Below are 20,890 nucleotides of genomic sequence, written 5' to 3'. Positions count from 1 at the left end.
TTCAATTTCAAGTCAAAAGTTCAGTCAAGTTGTGACTCGAGTCTCTAGGTTAGGTTAGAATATGTACCCCAGGTGAAATACATCTATGGTAAGATTTTTTGCACAGATTATACAACTGTTCTAGCATTTTACACGTGATATGGTAAATATTAACACTAACCAGCCAGCATGAATAGGCTTAAGTAACACTTTCTTGCCAAATAACTTAACTATTGTAAGGATATCCCCTTACCCGCCATAATTTCTCACCCTGGATTCTTTCCTGTATATTGTAACTCTATTATTTATTCCACACAGTGGATTTTTGTATAGCAATGTTCAATGTTGCGCTCTTTGAGAGCTTTATTTTCATGTATAATAATGTATATTTCATTAGGCTACCGCCCTGGTATTTATAATTTATTTTTGAATGAAAAAAATGATTTTGGCGGTCGGAAATGTTTCCATCCCAGGCTGCTTATCTGTTCGCACTCTGTAATGTAGTAACTTTAGTTGCGAACGAACAATTTCCCCCCTGTGGAAATATTTATCAATTTCCTATCTTCCTTTACTGTTAGAAGCTGGCTCTGCCATTTGCAATTCCAGACATATTTTTGTTCCAGATATATTTTCATAGTTTAAAATAGATATTTTTTTCAATATTAATCTTACCCGATAATCATGTAGCTGTCAACTCCGTTGCCCGACAGAATTCTACGGAAGGGATACGCCAGCGATCGCTATACAAGAGGGGGGTGTACTCACCAGCGCCACCTGTGGCCAGGTACTGCAGTACTTCTTGTTGACACCACCTCAATTTTTCCTCTGTCGTGCCTCCGGCTAGACCTACATGGATACGCTGTTGATTCTGGAGTTATTGCTCACGATTTGGTGATGTATTTGCTCTAGAGTTTAGCCTTCGCTATTCAGGAAGCTATATCATTAGCTTAGCAAGTTTTTGGAATTAAATTGATTTAATTTTTTATTTAATTTTGGTACGAAGAGAGTATGAACTCTCTTTCACTTTTAAATGGCCTACCCTTCCCTTAGACAGAAGTGTTGGTGTCGAAGAGAGTATAGACTCTCTTAATTTTGCTTAACAAAGTTATAGATTTATTTTATATCTCTCCGCCTTTTATAGGCCTCTTTGATTAACTTCCTTTTATTATAAACTTATTAAAATTAATTTTTATATTTGTTTATATTCGACCTTTCCTAATAGTAGGCGGTCTTTTCTTGGAACCGAAGTTAATTAACTTTGAGCCCGTCATTTCGTTTTTACCTGTTAACATATTATGCCATTTTAATGTTTTTGAAAGAATTTCTTTGATAGTCTTGTACTGTTTTCAAAGTTGAACTAACGTTTTGTTTTGTCTCTGCAGTTGTTGACGTTCAGAACGTTCAACTTGCGCTCTATCGTTACGATAGAGAGAGAGTCTATCACGGTGTCACGTTGCAGTAAGAGTAAACCGATTCTAGCGTTTTGTTCATTCTTTCTTAGCTTAAATGGTTCTATTCTAATAAGGAACTTTTTATTTGGGAAACCTTTCAGTTTTTTTCCTTTAACAATAATATGTTTTAACGATATATATAATTGGGCTCTTCTCTCAGGTGCTAAGTCAAGAGAGAGAGAGAGAGAGATAGAGACGGAGGGAGAGAGAGGAGGATAAACGTTTCGTTCAAGCGGGTAACGTTGTTATCGTTTTTGCTCTTCTCCCTAGTCTCTTTAGGGGAAGAAGGTAAACGTTTCTAGAGTTTTATTCTTGTTCTCAGACTTTATGCGGTGAGAGATTTTAAACGTAGTTTATTTGATCTAGTGTTTAATCTCTTTTCCAGCCACTGAATTATTTATCTTTCATTATGTTTTTCTGTCATGCCGTTTCACACATGACTTTTCACTAACTCTTACCTTCGTCAATTGTCCCTACCTAAGTTCGGAGGCACCATTCAATTTTGGACAATCGACTTACCCCTGGCTAGCCTATCTATAACAAACCAAGCCTTGACATAGGCTAATAACGGGTACATCACAGGTATAGGCTAATACTCTAAGCCTAGGCTTAAGGTAACTTGACTCTTGCTATGGAGAACGACGGATCTTCATTTGCAGTGGAGGTTGAGGGAAAGGCTGGTTCCCGGGGGTCTTTTTATTCTTACACAAAAGCTTAGTACATGCTCGGTACTCCAAACTGGTACCCTTTTACAAGGGAGAAGGTAAGAATTTCACATAATAATACGGGGGAGCAACATTTCCCCTCTACACTGGTCGTTGTCGGCTCAAAGAGTGCGTTCTGAGCTTACCTAGCGCAGCTACGCTCGAGGCTCACACAACGACGCCTCTGTTTACCTTGGCACTCAATCACAAACTCTCGACCATAGACACAACTACTCCTTTGTTACGCCTCTCTACCTCGGCGTATGCACACTCGATCCTACACCAACTCAACTACGTGTGGTTAACATAACATTTTGATGAGATGAAAACCAATTCGTTTATTAAGTCTAAAAACCGTAAATGGAAGTCCCATTCAGTTAAATGAAGCATTTCTGTCATCACATCACTTTACCCCTACGGAAATTGGTTTTCATTTATCAAGAACTATCAACTAACTGCAAAACCTAGGGTAGAAAACAGATCTAACAACAACAAGTTTTATGCACCATGTATAGTAGCCATCTCTCAGCCGGATATAGGCCGCAACATTTAATCTTCAAGGTCTGCTGTCAGACATACAGAGCAAGTTGTGGGACGCCACCCTTAAGGCGCGTTTCTGCCTAACCATCCTAATAACCTTACCAAGTTAAAACACCTATGTAAGAGTGATCTTAAATTCAATTAAGACCCAGTCACTCCTCATTAAGGGTATAATCACTTAGGATTATTTTTCTTACAAACAACCTCTTCATGTCATTCAGTCTCATGCACTCAATAACCCCAAGCAGGAGAAAAGTACCTTTGAAGATAATATACCTCTTAAAGCATCCTAATGACTTACTTACACATCAGTTACAAAACTTGAACAACTCCACCAGAGTTTGTAAAGCTTTTGGATGAGGTTGCTCTTGATACACAACCTCAACCGAGTACAGGTTCATGGTACCGAAGTGTTATTATCAGATCCATAATCTACGAACATAACCCATAAAGACACTTGGAAATTAACATAATTGTTATATGCATGAACAATGCTAAGGCACAGAATAAAATACATTTCCATATAAAAATACAAAAATACAAAATACCGTATAAAAAAATATGATCTCAAATTTCCTCAATTAATCTAGAGGGAGGAACAATATTGTAAGCACCTCTGGTTTGTACTCTTTCGTTCACATCCGGATTGATAATATCCATTTCCTGCATTTTTACTAACCACTGTTCTTGTCCTACAAAAGGTTTTACTTTGTCAGCCGCACGTTCAATAATGGTGTGGTCAAACAAGTTTTTTAACTCATATTTAGCACCATCCCTAAACACTTTGGTTACTACATAAGGACCAGACCATCTTGGGTTTAGTTTCTTACTTGTGCTGGGAATCACACTTTCATTTTTAACCCATACGAGACAGTTTTCATCCACTTTCTCATTCTTCCTCTTTTGATTGGCTATTGCGCGATACCTGCTGGCCATCTCTCTATGAGTTTTCTGAATTATTTCATGTGCTTTTGCAATAGCAGTCTCTTCTACACCATCATTAATTGTGGGTAACACACTAGTTACTTGCCTAGGTGCCATGCGAGAGAAAAATATGTAATGAGGTTGTTCACCAAGAGTGGTATGTACCGCAGAATTGAGCACACGCTGGGTTTCACCTAAGTACTTTGGCCATTGATAAGGATGTCCTTTGCACATCACATTTAGTACGGTTTTCATGGTTCTATGCATCCTTTCACTAACACTGTTTCCTTGTGGATGATATGGGGTAATATAACCTGTATTGATCTTATGTTCGCGACATAATTCTCTAAATTGATTTGAAGTGAATTCAGCACCATTATCCAGAATGACAGTCATAGGTACACCAAAGTCATTCAGATACATAAGGAAGTTTTTGCTTACCTCCTCTGTAGACTTACTTCGCAAGGGATAGAACTTAACATACCGGCTATAATGATCAATAACAGTCAATACATATCTATAACCATTTGCACCAGATAACATATCTGTTAAATCAAGACTGATTCTCTCTAAAGGTTTAGTTACTGGAGGCAATTCCTGAAACTGTTGTTGTAAAGAACTACTAGCTTTATGTTTTTGACACATGATACATTCACTTACATATTTGGTAACATCAGATCGCAATGAAGGCCAATAAAATAAGTTTTCAATAGCATCAATTGTTTTGCGTATTCCTAAGTGACCTGACAACGATTCATGACCGAACTTCAAAGCTGCCTTGGTTAAATCCCTAGGAACTATTAATCTCAGTTGAATGGAGTTATCAACTTTATCTGCACCGAGATATAATAAGCCTTCGTACAGCAGGAACTGTGTAATCAAAGCTCTAGGGAACCTCTTACGTGGTAATTTGCCACCCTCTAGAAAGGTTATTAACTCAGCCCACCTTGGTTCCTCTAACTGCCTTTCTTTAAACTCATCCTTGCTCAGACCGAGATAATCGTCCCTACTCTGATGAAAAACTGCTCTAACTGGTCTACTTAGTTGATCTGCCACCTGATTATTTTTACCTGGCCGATATTCTACCTTGAACCGGTAATCCTGCATTTCAATTACCCACCGGCTCATTCTAGGTGATTTAGTTTTTCTCTTGAACACTGATACTAGAGGCTGATGATCTGTGTGAATGGTAAATGGAACACCCCAAAGAAAATGATGAAACCTACGACATGCTAAGACAATAGCAAGTGCTTCTCTGTCAGTGGTACTGTAGCGCTGCTCAACTGGCTTCAGTTTCTTAGAGAAATATCCAACAGGTTTCAACTGATCCTCTTGTCTCTGCATCAAAACCGCACCTACATGATCTAAACTAGCATCAGTAAATAATTCAAAGGGTTTAGTCATTTGAGCCTTTACTAACACTGGAGCAGTGACTAATGCTTGTTTCATTTGTTCAAAGCTGGACTGACAATTCTTTGTCCACAAGAAGGGTTCTTTCTCTCTTAAGAGATTAGTCATGGGAACAGCTATTTTAGCATAATCCTTAATGTGTTTCCTGTAAAACCCACACATTCCCAGAAATCTCCTAGTTTGCTTAACATTGGTAGGTGGTTTCATGCCTTTGATTGCACTGATATTGTCTGGACATGGTCTACAACCGTCCTTGGAGATTATATGACCTAAAAACTTTATTTCCCTTTGGCCTATCTGACATTTCTTTAGGTTTAGCTTCACTCCTTTGTCACTGAAAAGTTTGAATAGTTGCTCTAACCTTTTTAACAAGATGGGAAAACTGGGAGCCCAAACAACTATATCATCTAAGTAATTCTTAACCCACCCTTTCTTAATAAGAGGAGCCAAGATATTAGACATGATACGTGAAAATATAGCTGGACTGCAACTTAATCCAAAAGGAAGGCGTTTAAATCTATACAGTGAAACTCCATCACTAAAAGTTGTTAAATCCCTGCTCTCTTTATCTAATTCCACTTGATAATATGCATCTTTCATATCTAGAGAAGCATAATAATGGTTTCCTGCAGCTGTATCTACCATTTCCTCTAATCTAGGTAAAGGGTGAATATCAACCTGGAGGTGTGTGTTGACTTTACGGTAATCGAGGCACATCCTTTGAGTGTGATCGGGTTTCCTTACAAGAACAATTGGGCTCAACCATGCTGCATTAGATGGTTCTATTATCCCTCTTTCTTCCATATCCTCTAACATGGTGGAAATAAGGGTTTTGGCCTTTTCTGGGTATCGATACATGGGAGATCTAACTGGATGTGGATCACTTACTGCAATATGAGCTTGAACATCTTTAAACTTTCCCAATTCTTTTTCTTCAAGAATGAATATGGAGTGATTTGCAACTAACATGTCACTTAATTCTGCCTGTTGATCAGCATTAAGATGGGAATTATCTTGTTGAGAATACAAATATTTAATCTTTTCTTCTCTAGTATTGCCTGATTGGATGCTAACGTCAACACCTGGAGGAACTAAATCATTCTGAATTCTAGTTTTCCGGCACTTTGGATCTGGCTGATCAATATCATCTTCACTGATTATCCTATAACAACCTAATAAAGTTCCAACCTTCATCGTCATCCTAGCTTTCGTATTATTTACCAATGGTAATAACACTTCCTGAGCATCATTAACCTTAAGGCACAACACAGATTGGGTTTGACACACTTTAACTTCAGGTACAAATTCTAACAATGTGTGAGGAGGTTCATCTACAGCTAATGGGTAAATACCAGCAGTAAACTGGGGTAGAATAAGTTTCTTTCTAAGTCTAACCTGAGCTTCCTGAGGTTTATTAGGTTGAGGTACCGTAATCTGCCTGACCCTTTTGTTAGATGGTCTGGGTCTCAAATACCTTACCGGATAAATAAATCTATCCCAAACAATTATTTTCTTTGCATCATCCCATGTCATCGGTGCGGACCTAATCAAATCTGCTCCTAACAATAGGTCTGTGTCCAAATAACCATCTGGCACTACAGAAAATAAATGGGTAATCACCCTGGAACCAATATGAACGTCCAAATACACCGTACCAAGAACAGGGAGAACATGCTGAGTTACTCCAGTAAGTTGTGGGATATTCCTCATTTGATTACAATGTAAACCTAAACTTTCTATAAGCCTCTTCTGTGCTACACATACTTCACTACCAGTATCAATTAAGGCATGGCACATTACATGATTTATCATCAAATTGATAGAAGGAGACCTGTGACTGGCCGTTAGTCACTCATTTCGGACAGGACCTGGGCACTGTGCTGAACCTCTTTTACAACCAGGTCTGTGGCAATCAAAACAAACACCTCTCGGAGGATTATGTGGACATTCAGAGAGCTTGTGATCCCTAACCTTACAGTAAGCACACTACTGATTGTTTCCCTTTTTCTTACCTAATCTTTTTAATTGGTTGGACAACTCACTAATCTGCTTCTCTAGATCCTCCAATTTTGATGTGGTTTGTGCACTACTATTTACTGCAGGTTTTGGAAGGGAATTAGAATTATGAACAGGTAAAACTCTACGTTGGGTAACGGTTCCACTTATTATCGCTAAATGATACTCATACTCAACTAGTTCAATGAATCTTTCCAAAGGTATCCCATCATCAAGGAAGTCAACGAGTCGTTCTTGGGATCTACCGTCAAGTCCACTATACAACTTCCTTTTCACAAGATTGTCAGCTTTTGGCAAGGTATCCTTAGGGAATTTCAATGCAAAGGCAGATAATTTACATTTCATTCTGTTAACAAATGTTCTGGGGGCTTCATCTACACTGTACCGTTCCATCTCTATTTCTTGCCAAGACTGGGTAATATTAACTGAACAGGCAAATTGGTGATTCAGAAAGTCCTTAATTTGACTCCAAGATATGGTATTTCCCCTTTTGGCCATTTCAGCCGTTATTAGCGTTGCAATTTCTTGATCTACTCTGGTAAGTGCTACTTGGATCCTATCCATATCTGCAGAAACACAGAACTCTACTTGACAGAAAAACCTAGCCAGTCTATTATCAGTTCCAATACCTTGCAAATCTGACAATTTCAACATCAAAATATCCTTGGGTTTTAAGCAAAATCCCTTAGACTGATTACCAATAGGGTCATGCACATTACCTACCCGAATAACTGGGTTATTAATGGTGTTACTACCCTGAACTGGATCATTAGGCCCTACAGGCTGTGTACTAATTGGCAAATTATGTGTCAATACTGATGTTGGCGTTATGTCCGCTCTGTCTACTGTAACAAATGGGTTAATGTCAGATGTGTCAGCTCTGTTAGAATTGAATGGGGTGGAAGTGACAGGTAAAGCATTTGACAAACTAGATATTTCTCTTTTCATGTCAATAAGTTGTTCACACACTTGTTGCATTTGACTACTTTGGTTATCCATGGCAGACAAAAGATTATCATATAAATCTTCTGTTTCAACCTCACCTTCCATTTTCCGAGCCATGTTATACAGAAACACCAGAAAAATAGTCAGCACACGATGCAATAAAAATAAATACACTAGTAGTACAGTACCTTAGGCTAGGATGATATAGACCTAATCACCCTAGGTTAGGCTATCATATAAATATATAAAAATAAATAGTCCTAATGGTTTCGTGGCTACTTTAGGACGTAGGGATGGATATATTAATCTATATAAGATAAATACATCCTACACCGCTGTCACCATATGTCATGCCGTTTCACACATGACTTTTCACTAACTCTTACCTTCGTCAATTGTCCCTACCTAAGTTCGGAGGCACCATTCAATTTTGGACAATCGACTTACCCCTGGCTAGCCTATCTATAACAAACCAAGCCTTGACATAGGCTAATAACGGGTACATCACAGGTATAGGCTAATACTCTAAGCCTAGGCTTAAGGTAACTTGACTCTTGCTATGGAGAACGACGGATCTTCATTTGCAGTGGAGGTTGAGGGAAAGGCTGGTTCCCGGGGGTCTTTTTATTCTTACACAAAAGCTTAGTACATGCTCGGTACTCCAAACTGGTACCCTTTTACAAGGGAGAAGGTAAGAATTTCACATAATAATACGGGGGAGCAACATTTCCCCTCTACACTGGTCGTTGTCGGCTCAAAGAGTGCGTTCTGAGCTTACCTAGCGCAGCTACGCTCGAGGCTCACACAACGACGCCTCTGTTTACCTTGGCACTCAATCACAAACTCTCGACCATAGACACAACTACTCCTTTGTTACGCCTCTCTACCTCGGCGTATGCACACTCGATCCTACACCAACTCAACTACGTGTGGTTAACATAACATTTTGATGAGATGAAAACCAATTCGTTTATTAAGTCTAAAAACCGTAAATGGAAGTCCCATTCAGTTAAATGAAGCATTTCTGTCATCACATTTCTGTTACATTGTAATACTGTTTTCGCAATTACTAACTTTTAATGAAGGATAGAATTGCGTGTTTCAGGTACAAACCACTTAAAGTTTCGAGTTCAGTGAAATAAGTGCAAACAGAAAATCAAAAGTGATAAAGTGATAAGCGCAAAGGTTACAGTGTTGCGTTCGAGGGTTCGTCTGTTCGTGCCAGTTGTTCGCCTAGTCTGGGACCTCTTACAAGCTCCCAAGCCCAGGGGAGAAGTAATGTCGAAGGACTTATGGGTTCAGCAGGCCTTGATCGACGAACAGACGTTTCCCTCCGTGGTTTCGGGTGTAACCAACTCACGTAGCCGACGTGATCACCCCACCCACATAAAGACGAGAGAGCCCATTTATTCCTCGTCTGCGGAAGAGGTTTCTCGCAGAAACCATGGACCAAATCTTGCAGCTTTTAAGTGCAAGTCGGTCCCTTCCGCGCAAGTCCAACTCCTAGGTGGTGCCATTAGCACTGGGTCAGTTCGGACTTGCTGCAGTACGACAACTGCACACCTCCCAGAGAGGCAAGGTGGTATCGCAACAGACAGTAACTCCGTCTGTTGCCGCACCAGCTGTTTTAGACCCTCAGTTTCAACGGACAGTAGCTCCGTTTGTTGTTGTCTTTCTTAAACTCTAGTGGTCTATGCTGCTGACAATGCAGTCTCAGCTTGCGGTGTTGATGCAGGAGTTTCAGGCAGTGAAGGTTAACACACCTCCTCCTGCGAGCGCTCCTCCACCTCTACGCAGTCCAGCCTGCCAGACGTATGAGGTTGAGGTTCCTCAAGCTACCTCCATGCGTGAGCTGCCGCATCGGGAGTTGCCAGATACCAGCTCTGTGCAGCAACCTCCACTTTCCTTGAGGCAGGAGCCTCTTGCCACGCGGCAACCTCCTCAACACTTGAGGCAGGAGCCTTATGCTTTGCAGCAACCTCCTCTACCCTTGAGGTAGGAGCCTCTTGCGTTGCGACTACCTCCTCCATCCTCGAGGCAGCTACCTCTTGCGGTGCGACAACCTCCACCATCCTCGAGGCAGCAACCTCAACTCCACCTCTGCGCAGTCCACCCTGCCAGACGTATGATGTTGAGGTTCCTCAACCTACCTCCACGCGTGAGCTGCCGCATTGGGAGTTGCCAGATACCAGCGCTATACAGCAACCTCTTGCGTTGCGGCAACCTCCACCATCCTTGAGGCAGCAACCTCAACTCTTGCGGCAGCCACCTCCACTCTTGAGGCAAGAACCTCAACTCTTGAGGCAAGAACCTCAACTCTTGAATGGGCTCTCGTGGCATGGTTGGTTTCGACCTGGCCTTTCATTAGAAGGGGCTAGCGTTCGATCCCAAGTATGAGGTAGAAATTTATTTCTATTTGAACACGATGTTGTGTTGATATTTATCCATATTGACTCATTAGGGGTAATTTGAATGAATTACTACCAATTGTGTCACGTGGTGGCCCGGGGAAATCTGGTAAAACTCGCTGGTAAAGAGACTGATGTCTCACCAGGTAAATCCTCGGACAGCTAGATTAGTGTCAGGTTCAGTTTTCTTTAAAAATCCTCCTCTACCCATGAGGCAGCCTCATGCTTATGAGGAGCCTCATGCTATGCGGCATCCTCCTCAAACCATGAGGCAAAAGCCTCATGCTATGCGGCAACCGCCTCAACCCATGAGGCAGGAGCCTCATACTATGCGGCATCCTCCTCAACGCATGCGGCATAAGCCTCATCCCTTGCAGCTTGAGCCTCATCCCATGCAGCATGAGTCTCATACCATGCAGCATGAGCCTCATCCCATGCAGCATGAGCCTCATCCCATGCAGCATAAGCCGCACGCCATGCAACATGCTCTGCTTACCTTACAGCATGCTCTACATACAGCATGCTCTGCATACCTTACCGCATGCTTCTCAGTCACACATCTTTGGTTGTTGCCAACTCACTAGACTGTCAAGCAGTTTCATAACGTTGCCTTCTAGTCTGCTGCTTTTGCACCAGTGAAACCCTCACTGAGAGAACTTAGCTTTTCTCGGATATGGTTCCTGTAGATGAGAAAGTGCTATTCTCCCTCCTTCTGATTTTCCCTTGAGGACTCTGTCATTTGGAGAGGAGCCTTTAGCTGCTTAGCCTCCTATGGACTTTTATTTAAGCATAGCATGCTTCCAGGGAGGGTAATGGTTCCACTTCAGTCGCTAACCCCGTCTGTTACCACACCTGCTCCCATAGACCTTGAGCTGTGTTGCAAGACATGCAGTCCAAGCTTAGTCCTTGTTAGAGGATTTTTTGTTTACGGAGTCAGTGTGTCACTGGGAAGACGTTCAACAACCAGCAGAAGTGTCTTGTTGTGACGCAGTGCGGCAACCTCAGCAACCCGATAAGGAGTTGTCTGTACGACCCAGACAGTCTAGACAGCTTCGGGTTGTCAATGTTCTTCCTCGCTTCCCCATGGTTGACAGTTCACAGACTGTGCAGCAGTACCATGATCTTGTGTCCGGCTCCGTCAGACGACTAGCTTTTAAGAGCTCCCACAAGTTGTCGCTGTCTGGAGATTCTCAGATGGACTATGGATCTGACCAAGGAACTGGGCCTCCTGGTCAATTTTGAGGAGTCCCAGCTCGTCCCATCCCAGACCATTGTCTCCTGGGTATGGATCTTCAGAGTCGAGCTTTTCGGGCTTTTCCGTCGGCCCCAAAGATATACTAAGCCCTAGATTGCATCCAGAGCATGCTGAGAAGGAACCAATGCTCAGTCATGTAGTGGATGAGTCTAACAGGGACACTTTCATCACTGGCACTGTTCATCGAGTTAGGGAGACCCCACCTCCCCCCCTTCAGTATCATCTAGCGGCTCACTGGATAAAGGACATGACGCTAGAGACGATCTCAGTTCCTGTTTCCGAAGAGAGGAGGTGTACTCTCACGTGGTGAAAGAACAGCTTTCTTCTCAAGGAAGTCTACCTTTGGCTGTTCAGAAACCCGACCGCCGTCTCTTCTCTGACGCATCAGACACGGGCTGGGGTGCGACTTTGGACAGACAGGAATGCTCGGGAACATGGAATCAGGAGCTAAGGACACTTCACATCTATTGCAAGGAGCTGTTGGCGGTTCGTCTGACCTTGATAAACTTCAAGTCCCTCCAGCTTAACAAGGTGGTGGAGGTGGACTCTGACAACACCACAGCCTTGGCTTACATCTCCAAGCAGGGAGGGACTCATTCGTGGAAGTTGTTCTAGATCGCAAGGGACCTCCTCATCTGGTTAAAAGATCGAAAGCTCACGCTGGTAACGAGGTTCATTCAGGGCGATATGAATGTCATGGCAGATCGCCTTAGCCGGAAGGGTCAGGTCATCCCCACAGAGTGGACCCTTCACAAGAATGTTTGCAGCAGACTTTGGGCCCTGTGGGGTCAGCCAACCATAGATCTGTTCGCTACCTCGATAACCTAGAGGCTCCCGTTGTATTGTTCTCCGATTCCAGACCCAGCAGCAGTTCACGTGGATGCTTTTCTGCTGGATTGGTCCCATCTCGACCTGTATGCATTCCCGCCGTTCAAGATTGTCAACAGGGTACTTCAGAAGTTCGCCTCTCGCAAAGGGACACGGCTGACGTTGGTTGGCTCCGCTCTGGCCCGCGAGAGAATGGTTCATAGAGGTACTGCAATGGCTGGTCGACATTCCCAGGACTCTTCCTCTAGGAGTGAACCTTCTACGTCTACCTCACGTAAAGAAGGTACATCCAAACCTCCACGCTCTTCGTCTGACTGCCTTCAGACTTTCGAAAGACTCTCAAGAGCTAGGGGCTTTTCGAAGGAGGCAGCCAGAGCGATTGCCAGAGCAAGGAGGACATCCACTCTCAGAGTCTATCAGTCTCAAGGGGAAGTCTTCCGAAGCTGGTACAAGGCCAATGCAGTTTCCTCATCCAGTACCACTGTAACCCAGATTGCTGACTTCCTGTTACATCTAAGGAACGTAAGATCCCTTTCAGCTCCTACGATTAAGGGTTACAGAAGTATGTTGGCAGCGGTTTTCCGCCACAGAGGCTTGGATCTTTCCACCAACAAAGATCTACAGGACCTCCTTAGGTCTTTTAAGACCTCAAAGGAACGTCGGTTGTCCACTCCAGGCTGGAATCTAGACGTGGTCCTAAGGTTCCTTATGTCATCAAGATTTGAACCTCTCCAATCAGCCTCTTTTAAGGACCTCACATTAAAAACTTTTCCTCGTGTGCTTGACAACAGCTAAAAGAGTAAGTGAGATCCACGCCTTCAGCAGGAACATAGTTTTCACATCTGAAACGGCTACATGTTCCTTGCAGCTCGGTTTTTTGCTAAAACGAGCTTCCTTCACGTCCTTGGCCTAAGTCGTTCGAGATCCCAAGCCTGTCCAACTTGGTGGGGGACGAACTGGAGAGAGTACTTTGCCCAGTTAGAGCTCTTAGGTACTATCTAAAAAGGTCATAACCTTTACGAGGACAATCAGAAGCCTTATGGTGGGCTATCAAGAAGCCTTCTCTTCCAAGGTCTAAGAACTCAGTTTCTTACCTATTCAGGCTCCTGATTAGGGAAGCACATTCTCATCTGAAGGAAGAAGACCTTGCTTTGCTGAAGGTAAGGACACATGAAGTGAGAGCTGTGGCTACTTCAGTGGCCCTCAAACAGAACCGTTCTCTGCAGAGTGTTATGGATGCAACCTATTGGAGAAGCAAGTCAGTGTTCGCATCATTCTATCTCAAAGATGTCCAGTCTCTTTACGAGAACTGCCACACCCTGGGACCATTCGTAGCAACGAATGCAGTAGTAGGCGGGGGCTCAGCCACTACATTCCCATAATCCCATAACCTTTTTAACCTTTCTCTTGAATACTTTTTATGGGTTGTACGGTTGGCTAAGAAGCCTTCCACATCCTTGTTGATTTGGCGGGTGGTCAATTCTTTCTTGAGAAGCGCCGAGGTTAAAGGTTGTGATGAGGTCCTTTAGTATGGGTTGCAGCCCTTTATACTTCAGCACCTAAGAGTCGTTCAGCATCCTAAGAGGACCGCTACGCTCAGTAAGAAAGACGTACTTAATAAAGGCAGAGTAATGGTTCAAGTCGTCTTCCTTACCAGGTACTTATTTATTTTATGTTATTTTTGAATAACTAATAAAATAAAATACGGGATACTTAGCTTCTGTGTTAACATGTATGCTGGTCTCCACCCACCACCCTGGGTGTGAATCAGCTACATGATTATCGGGTAAGATTAATATTGAAAAATGTTATTTTCATTAGTAAAAAAAATTTTTGAATATACTTACCCGATAATCATGATTTAATTGACCCACCCTTCCTCCCCATAGAGAACCAGTGGACCGAGGAAAAAATTGAGGTGGTGTTGACAAGAAGTACTAGAGTACCTGACCACAGATGGCGCTGTGGTGTTCACCCCCACCTGTATAGCGATCGCTGGCGTATCCCGACCGTAGATTTCTGTCGGCAACAGAGTTGACAGCTACATGATTATCGGGTAAGTATATTCAAAAATTTATTTTTCAATAATCTTACCCGATAATCATGTAGCTGTCAACTCCGTTGCCCGACAGAATTCTACGGAAGGGATACGCCAGCGATCGCTATACAAGAGGGGGGTGTACTCACCAGCGCCACCTGTGGCCAGGTACTGCAGTACTTCTTGTTGACACCACCTCAATTTTTCCTCTGTCGTGCCTCCGGCTAGACCTACATGGATACGCTGTTGATTCTGGAGTTTTTGCTCACGATTTGGTGATGTATTTGCTCTAGAGTTTAGCTTTCGCTATTCAGGAAGTTTTATCATTAGCTTAGCTAGCTTTTGGAATTAATTTGATTAATTATGGTGACGAAGAGAGTATGAACTCTCTTTCACTTTTAAATGGGCGACCCTTCCCTTAGACGGAAGTGTTGGTGTCTAAGAGAGTATAGACTCTCTTTCTTAATTTTGCTTAACAAAAGTTATAGATTTATTTTATATCTCTCCGCCTTTTATAGGCCTCTTCGATTAACTTCCTTTTATTATAAACTTATTAAAATTAATTTTTATATTTGTTTATATTCGACCTTTCCTAATAGTAGGCGGTCTTTTCTTGTACCGAAGTTAATTAACATTGAGCCCGTCATTTCGGTTTTACCTGTTAACATATTATGCTATTTTAATGTTTTTGAAAGAATTTCTTTGATAGTCTCGTACTGTTTTCAAAGTTGAACTAACGTTTTGTTTTGTCTCTGCAGTTGTTGACGTTCAGAACGTTCAACTTGCGCTCTATCGTTACGATAGAGAGAGAATTTTCACGGTGTCACGTTGCAGTAAGAGTAAACCGTTTCTAGCGTTTTGTTCATTCTTTCTTAGCTTAATGGTTTTAATTCTAATAAAGGAACTTTTTATTTGGGAAATCTTTCAGTTTTTTTTTCCTTTAACAATAATATGTTTTAACGATATATATGATTGGGCTCTTCTCTCAGGTTCTAAGTCAAGAGAGAGAGAGAGAGAGAGAGAGAGAGATAGAGACGGAGGGAGAGAGAGGAGGATAAACGTTTCGTTCAAGCGAGTAACGTTGTTATCGTTTTTGCTCTTCTCCCTAGTCTCTTTAGGGGAAGAAGGTAAACGTTTCTAGAGTTTTATTCTTGTTCTCAAGCTTTATGCGGTGAGAGATTTTAAACGTAGTTTATTTGATCTAGTGTTTAGTCTCTTTCCAGCCACTGAATTATTTATCTTTCATTAGATTTTTCTGTTACATTGTAATTCTGTTTTCGCAATTACTAACTTTTAAGGAAGGATAGAATTGCGTGTTTCAGGTACAAACCACTTAAAGTTTCGAGTTCAGTGAAATAAGTGCAAACAGAAAATCAAAAGTGATAAGTGATAAGCGCAAAGTGTTACAGTGTTGCGTTCGAGGGTTCGTCTGTTCGTGCCAGTTGTTCGCCTAGTCTGGGACCTCTTACAAGCTCCCAAGCCCAGGGGAGAAGTAATGTCGAAGGACTTATGGGTTCAGCAGGCCTTGATCGACGAACAGACGTTTTCCCTCCGTGGTTTCGGGTCTATCTACACACGTTGCCGACGTGATCACCCCACCCACACAAAGACGAGAGAGCCCTTTTATTCCTCGTCTGCGGAAGAGGTTTCTCGCAGAAACCATGGACCAAATCTTGCAGCTTTTAAGTGCAAGTCGGTCCCTTCCGCGCAAGTCCAACTCCTAGGTGGTGCCATTAGCACTGGGTCAGTTCGGACTTGCTGCAGTACGACAACTGCACACCTCCCAGAGAGGCAAGGTGGTATCGCAACAGGCAGTAGCTCCGTCTGTTGCCGCACCAGCTGTTTTAGACCCTCAGTCTCAACGGACAGGAGCTCCGTTTGTTGTTGTCTTTCTTAAACTCTAGTGGTCTTTGCTGCAGTCAATGCAGTCTCAGCTTGCGGTGTTGATGCAGGAGTTTCAGGCAGAGGAGGTTAATACACCTCCTCCTGCGAACGCTCCTCCTCCTCTGCGCAGTACAATCTGCCAGACGTATGAGGTTGAGGTTCCTCAAGCTACCTCCATGCGTGAGCTGCCGCGTTGGGAGTTGCCAGATACCAGCGCTGTGCAGCAACCTCCACTTTCCTTGAGGCAGGAGCCTCTTACCACGCAGCAACCTCCTCAACAATGGGGGCAGGAGCCTTATGCCTTACAACCTCCTCTACCCTTGAGGCAGGAGTATCTTGCATTACAACTACCGTCGAGGCAGCAACCTCTTGAGGTACGACAACCTCTACCATCCTTGAGGCAGCCACCTCAACTCTCGCAACAACCACCTCCATTTCTTCGAGGCGAGAACCTCAACTCTCGAGGCAAGCACCTCAAGAACCTCAACTCGTGAGTCAAGAGCCTCTCTCTGCGCAGCCACCTCAACCCTTGAGGCAAGCGCAACTCTTGAGGCAGGAACCTCATGCTATGAGTCAGCCACCTCAACGCATGCATCTGCCACTTTCTCCTCAGCTTGAGCCTCTTCCCATTCAACTTGAACCGCAGTCTATGCAGCTTGAGCCTCTCTCTGCGCAGCTACCCCCTCAACCCTTGAGGCAGACGCAACTCTTGAGGCAGGAACCTCACAGGATCAAACCATGAGGCAGGAGCCTCATGCTATGCGGCATCCTCCTCAACCCATGAGGCAGGAGCCTCATGCTATGCGACATCCTATGGGCTCTCGTGGCATGGTTGGTTTCGACCTGGCCTTTCATTAGAAGGGGCTAGTGTTCGATCCCAAGTATGAGGTAGAAATTTATTTCTATTTGAACACGATGTTGTGTTGATATTTATCCATATTGACTCATTAGAGGTAATTTGAATGAATTACTACCAATTGTGTCACGTGGTGGCCCGGGGAAATCTGGTAAAACTCTCTGGTTAAGAGACTGATGTCTCACCAGGTAAATCCTCGGACAGCTAGATTAGTGTCAGGTTCAGATTTCTTTTAAGCAGCATGAGCCTCATCCCATGCAACATGAGCCTCATCCCATGCAGCATCAGCCACACGCCATGCAACATGCTCTGCTTACCTTACAGCATGCTCTACATACAGCATGCTCTGCATACCTTACCGCATGCTTCTCAGTCACACATCTTTGGTTGTTGCCAACTCACTAGACTGTCAAGCAGTTTCATAACGTTGCCTTCTAGTCTGCTGCTTTTGCCCCAGTGAAACCCTCACTGAGAGAACTTAGCTTTTCTCGGATATGGTCCCTGTAGATGAGACAGTGCTATTCTCCCTCCTTCTGATATTCCCTTGAGGACTCTGTCATTTGGAGAGGAGCCTTTAGCTGCGTAGCCTCCTATGGACTTTTATTTAAGCATAACATGCTTCCAGGGAAGGTAATGGTTCCACTTCAGTCGCTAACCCCGTCTGTTACCACACCTGCTCCCATAGACCTTGAGCTGTGTTGCAAGACATGCAGTCCAAGCTTAGTCCTTGTTAGAGGATTTTTTGTTTACGGAGTCAGTGTGTCACTGGGAAGACGTTCAACAACCAGCAGAAGTGACTTGTTGTGACGCAGTGCGGCAACCTCAGCAACCCGATAAGGAGTTGTCTGTACGACCCAGACAGTCTAGACAGCTTCGGGTTGTCACTGTACTTCCTCGCTTCCCCATGGTTGACAGTTCACAGACTGTGCAGCAGTACCATGATCTTGTGTCCGGCTCCGTCAGACGACTGGCTTTTAAGAGCTCCCACAAGTCGTCGCTGTCTGGAGATTCTCAGATGGACTATGGATCTGACCAAGGAACTGGGCCTCCTGGTCAATTTTGAGGAGTCCCAGCTCGTCCCATCCCAGACCATTGTCTACCTGGGTATGGATCTTCAGAGTCGAGCTTTTCGGGCTTTTCCGTCGGCCCCAAGGATCTTCCAAGCCCTAGAATGCATCCAGAGCATGCTGAGAAGGAACCGATGCTCAGTCAGGTAGTGGATGAGTCTAACAGGGACACTTTCATCGCTGGCCCTGTTCATCGTGTTAGGGAGACTCCACCTCCGCCCCCTTCAGTATCATCTAGCTGCTCACTGGATAAAGGACATGACGCTAGAGACGGTCTCAGTTCCTGTTTCCGAAGAGAGGAGGTCTACTTTCGCGTGGTGTAAGAACAGCTTTCTTCTCAAGGAAGTCTACCTTTGGCTGTTCAGAAACCCGACCGCCGTCTCCTCTCGGACGCATCAGACACGGGCTGGGGTGCGACTTTGGACGGACAGGAATGCTCGGGAACATGGAATCAGGAGCAAAGGACACTTCACATCAATTGCAAGGAGTTGTTGGCGGTTCATCTGGCCTTGATAAACTTCAAGTCCCTCCAGCTTAACAAGGTGGTGGAGGTGGACTCCGACAACACCACAGCCTTGCCTTACATCTCCAAGCAGGGAGGGACTCGTTCGTGGAAGTTGTTCTAGATCGCAAGGGACCTCCTCTTCTGATCAAAAGATCGAAAGCTCACGCTGGTAACGAGGTTCATTCAGGGCGATATGAATGTCATGGCAGATCGCCTCAGCCGGAAGGGTCAGGTCATCCCCACAGAGTGGACCCTTCACAAGAATGTTTGCAGCAGACTTTGGGCCCTGTGGGGTCAGCCAACCATAGATCTGTTCGCTACCTCGATAACCTAGAGACTCCTGTTGTATTGTTCTCCGATTCCAGACCCAGCAGCAGTTCACGTGGATGCTTTTCTGCTGGATTGGTCCCATCTCGACCTGTATGCATTCCCGCCGTTCAAGATTGTCAACAGGGTACTTCAGAAGTTCTCCTCTCGCAAAGGGACACGGCTGACGTTGGTTGGCTCCGCTCTGGCCCGCGAGAGAATGGTTCATAGAGGTACTGCAATGGCTGGTCGACATTCCCAGGACTCTTCCTCTAGGAGTGAACCTTCTACGTCAACCTCACGTAAAGAAGGTACACCCAAACCTCCACGCTCTTCGTCTGACTGCCTTCAGACTTTCGAAAGACTCTCAAGAGCTAGGGGCTTTTCGAAGGAGCCAGCCAGAGCGATTGCCAGAGCAAGGAGAACATCCACTCTCAGAGTCTATCAGTCTCAAGGGGAAGTCTTCCGAAGCTGGTACAAGGCCAATGCAGTTTCCTCAACCAGTACCACTGTAACCCAGATTGCTGACTTCCTGTTACATCTAAGGAACGTAAGATCCCTTTCAGCTCCTACGATCAAGGGTTACAGAAGTATGTTGGCAGCGGTTTTCCGCCACAGAGGCTTGGATCTTTCCACCAACAAAGATCTACAGGACCTCCCTAGGTCTTTTGAGACCTCAAAGGAACGTCGGTTGTCCACTCCAGGCTGGAATCTAGACGTGGTCCTAAGGTTCCTTATGTCATCAAGATTTGAACCTCTCCAATCAGCCTCTTTTTAGGACCTCACATTGAAAACTCTTTTCCTCGTGTGCTTGACAACAGCTAAAAGAGTAAGTGAGATCCACGCCTTCAGCAGGATCATAGTTTTCACATCTGAAACGGCTACAAGTTCCTTGCAGCTCGGTTTTTGCTAAACGAGCTTCCTTCACGTCCTTGGCCTAAGTCGTTCGAGATCCCAAGCCTGTCCAACTTGGTGGGGAATGAACTGGAGAGAGTACTTTGCCCAGTTAGAGCTCTTAGGTACTATCTAAAAAGGTCTTAACCTTTACGAGGACAATCAGAAGCCTTATGGTGTGCTATCAAGAAGCCTTCTTTTCCAAGGTCTAAGAACTCAGTTTCTTACTATTCAGGCTTCTGATTAGGGAAGCACATTCTCATCTGAAGGAAGAAGACCTTGCTTTGCTGAAGGTAAGGACACATGAAGTGAGAGCTGTGGCTACTTCATTGGCCTTCAAACAGAACCGTTCTCTGCAGAGTGTTATGGATGCAACCTATTGGAGAAGCAAGTCAGTGTTCGCATCATTCTATCTCAAAGATGTCCAGTCTCTTTACGAGTACTGCTACACCCTGGGACCATTCGTAGCAACGAATGCAGTAGTAGGCGGGGGCTCAGCCACTACATTCCCATAATCCCATAACCTTTTAACCTTTCTCTTGAATACTTTTTATGGGTTGTACGGTCGGTTAAGAAGCCTTCCACATCCTTGTTGATTTGGCGGGTGGTCAATTCTTTCTTGAGAAGCGCCGAGGTTAAAGGTTGTGATGAGGTCCTTTAGTATGGGTTGCAGCCCTTGATACTTCAGCACCTTAGAGTTGTTCAGCCTCCTAAGAGGAACGCTGCGCTCAGTAAGGAAGACGAACTTATTAAAGGCAGAGTAATGGTTCAAGTCGACTTCCTTACCAGGTACTTATAATTTCATTGTTATTTTGAATAACTGATAATATGAAATACGGGATACTTAGCTTCTTGATATACATGTACACTGGTTTTCACC

Source organism: Palaemon carinicauda, chromosome 24, assembly GCF_036898095.1.
Source record: "Palaemon carinicauda isolate YSFRI2023 chromosome 24, ASM3689809v2, whole genome shotgun sequence".
In the NCBI taxonomy this organism is placed as follows: domain Eukaryota; kingdom Metazoa; phylum Arthropoda; class Malacostraca; order Decapoda; family Palaemonidae; genus Palaemon; species Palaemon carinicauda.
This window is presented reverse-complemented; position numbering follows the sequence as displayed.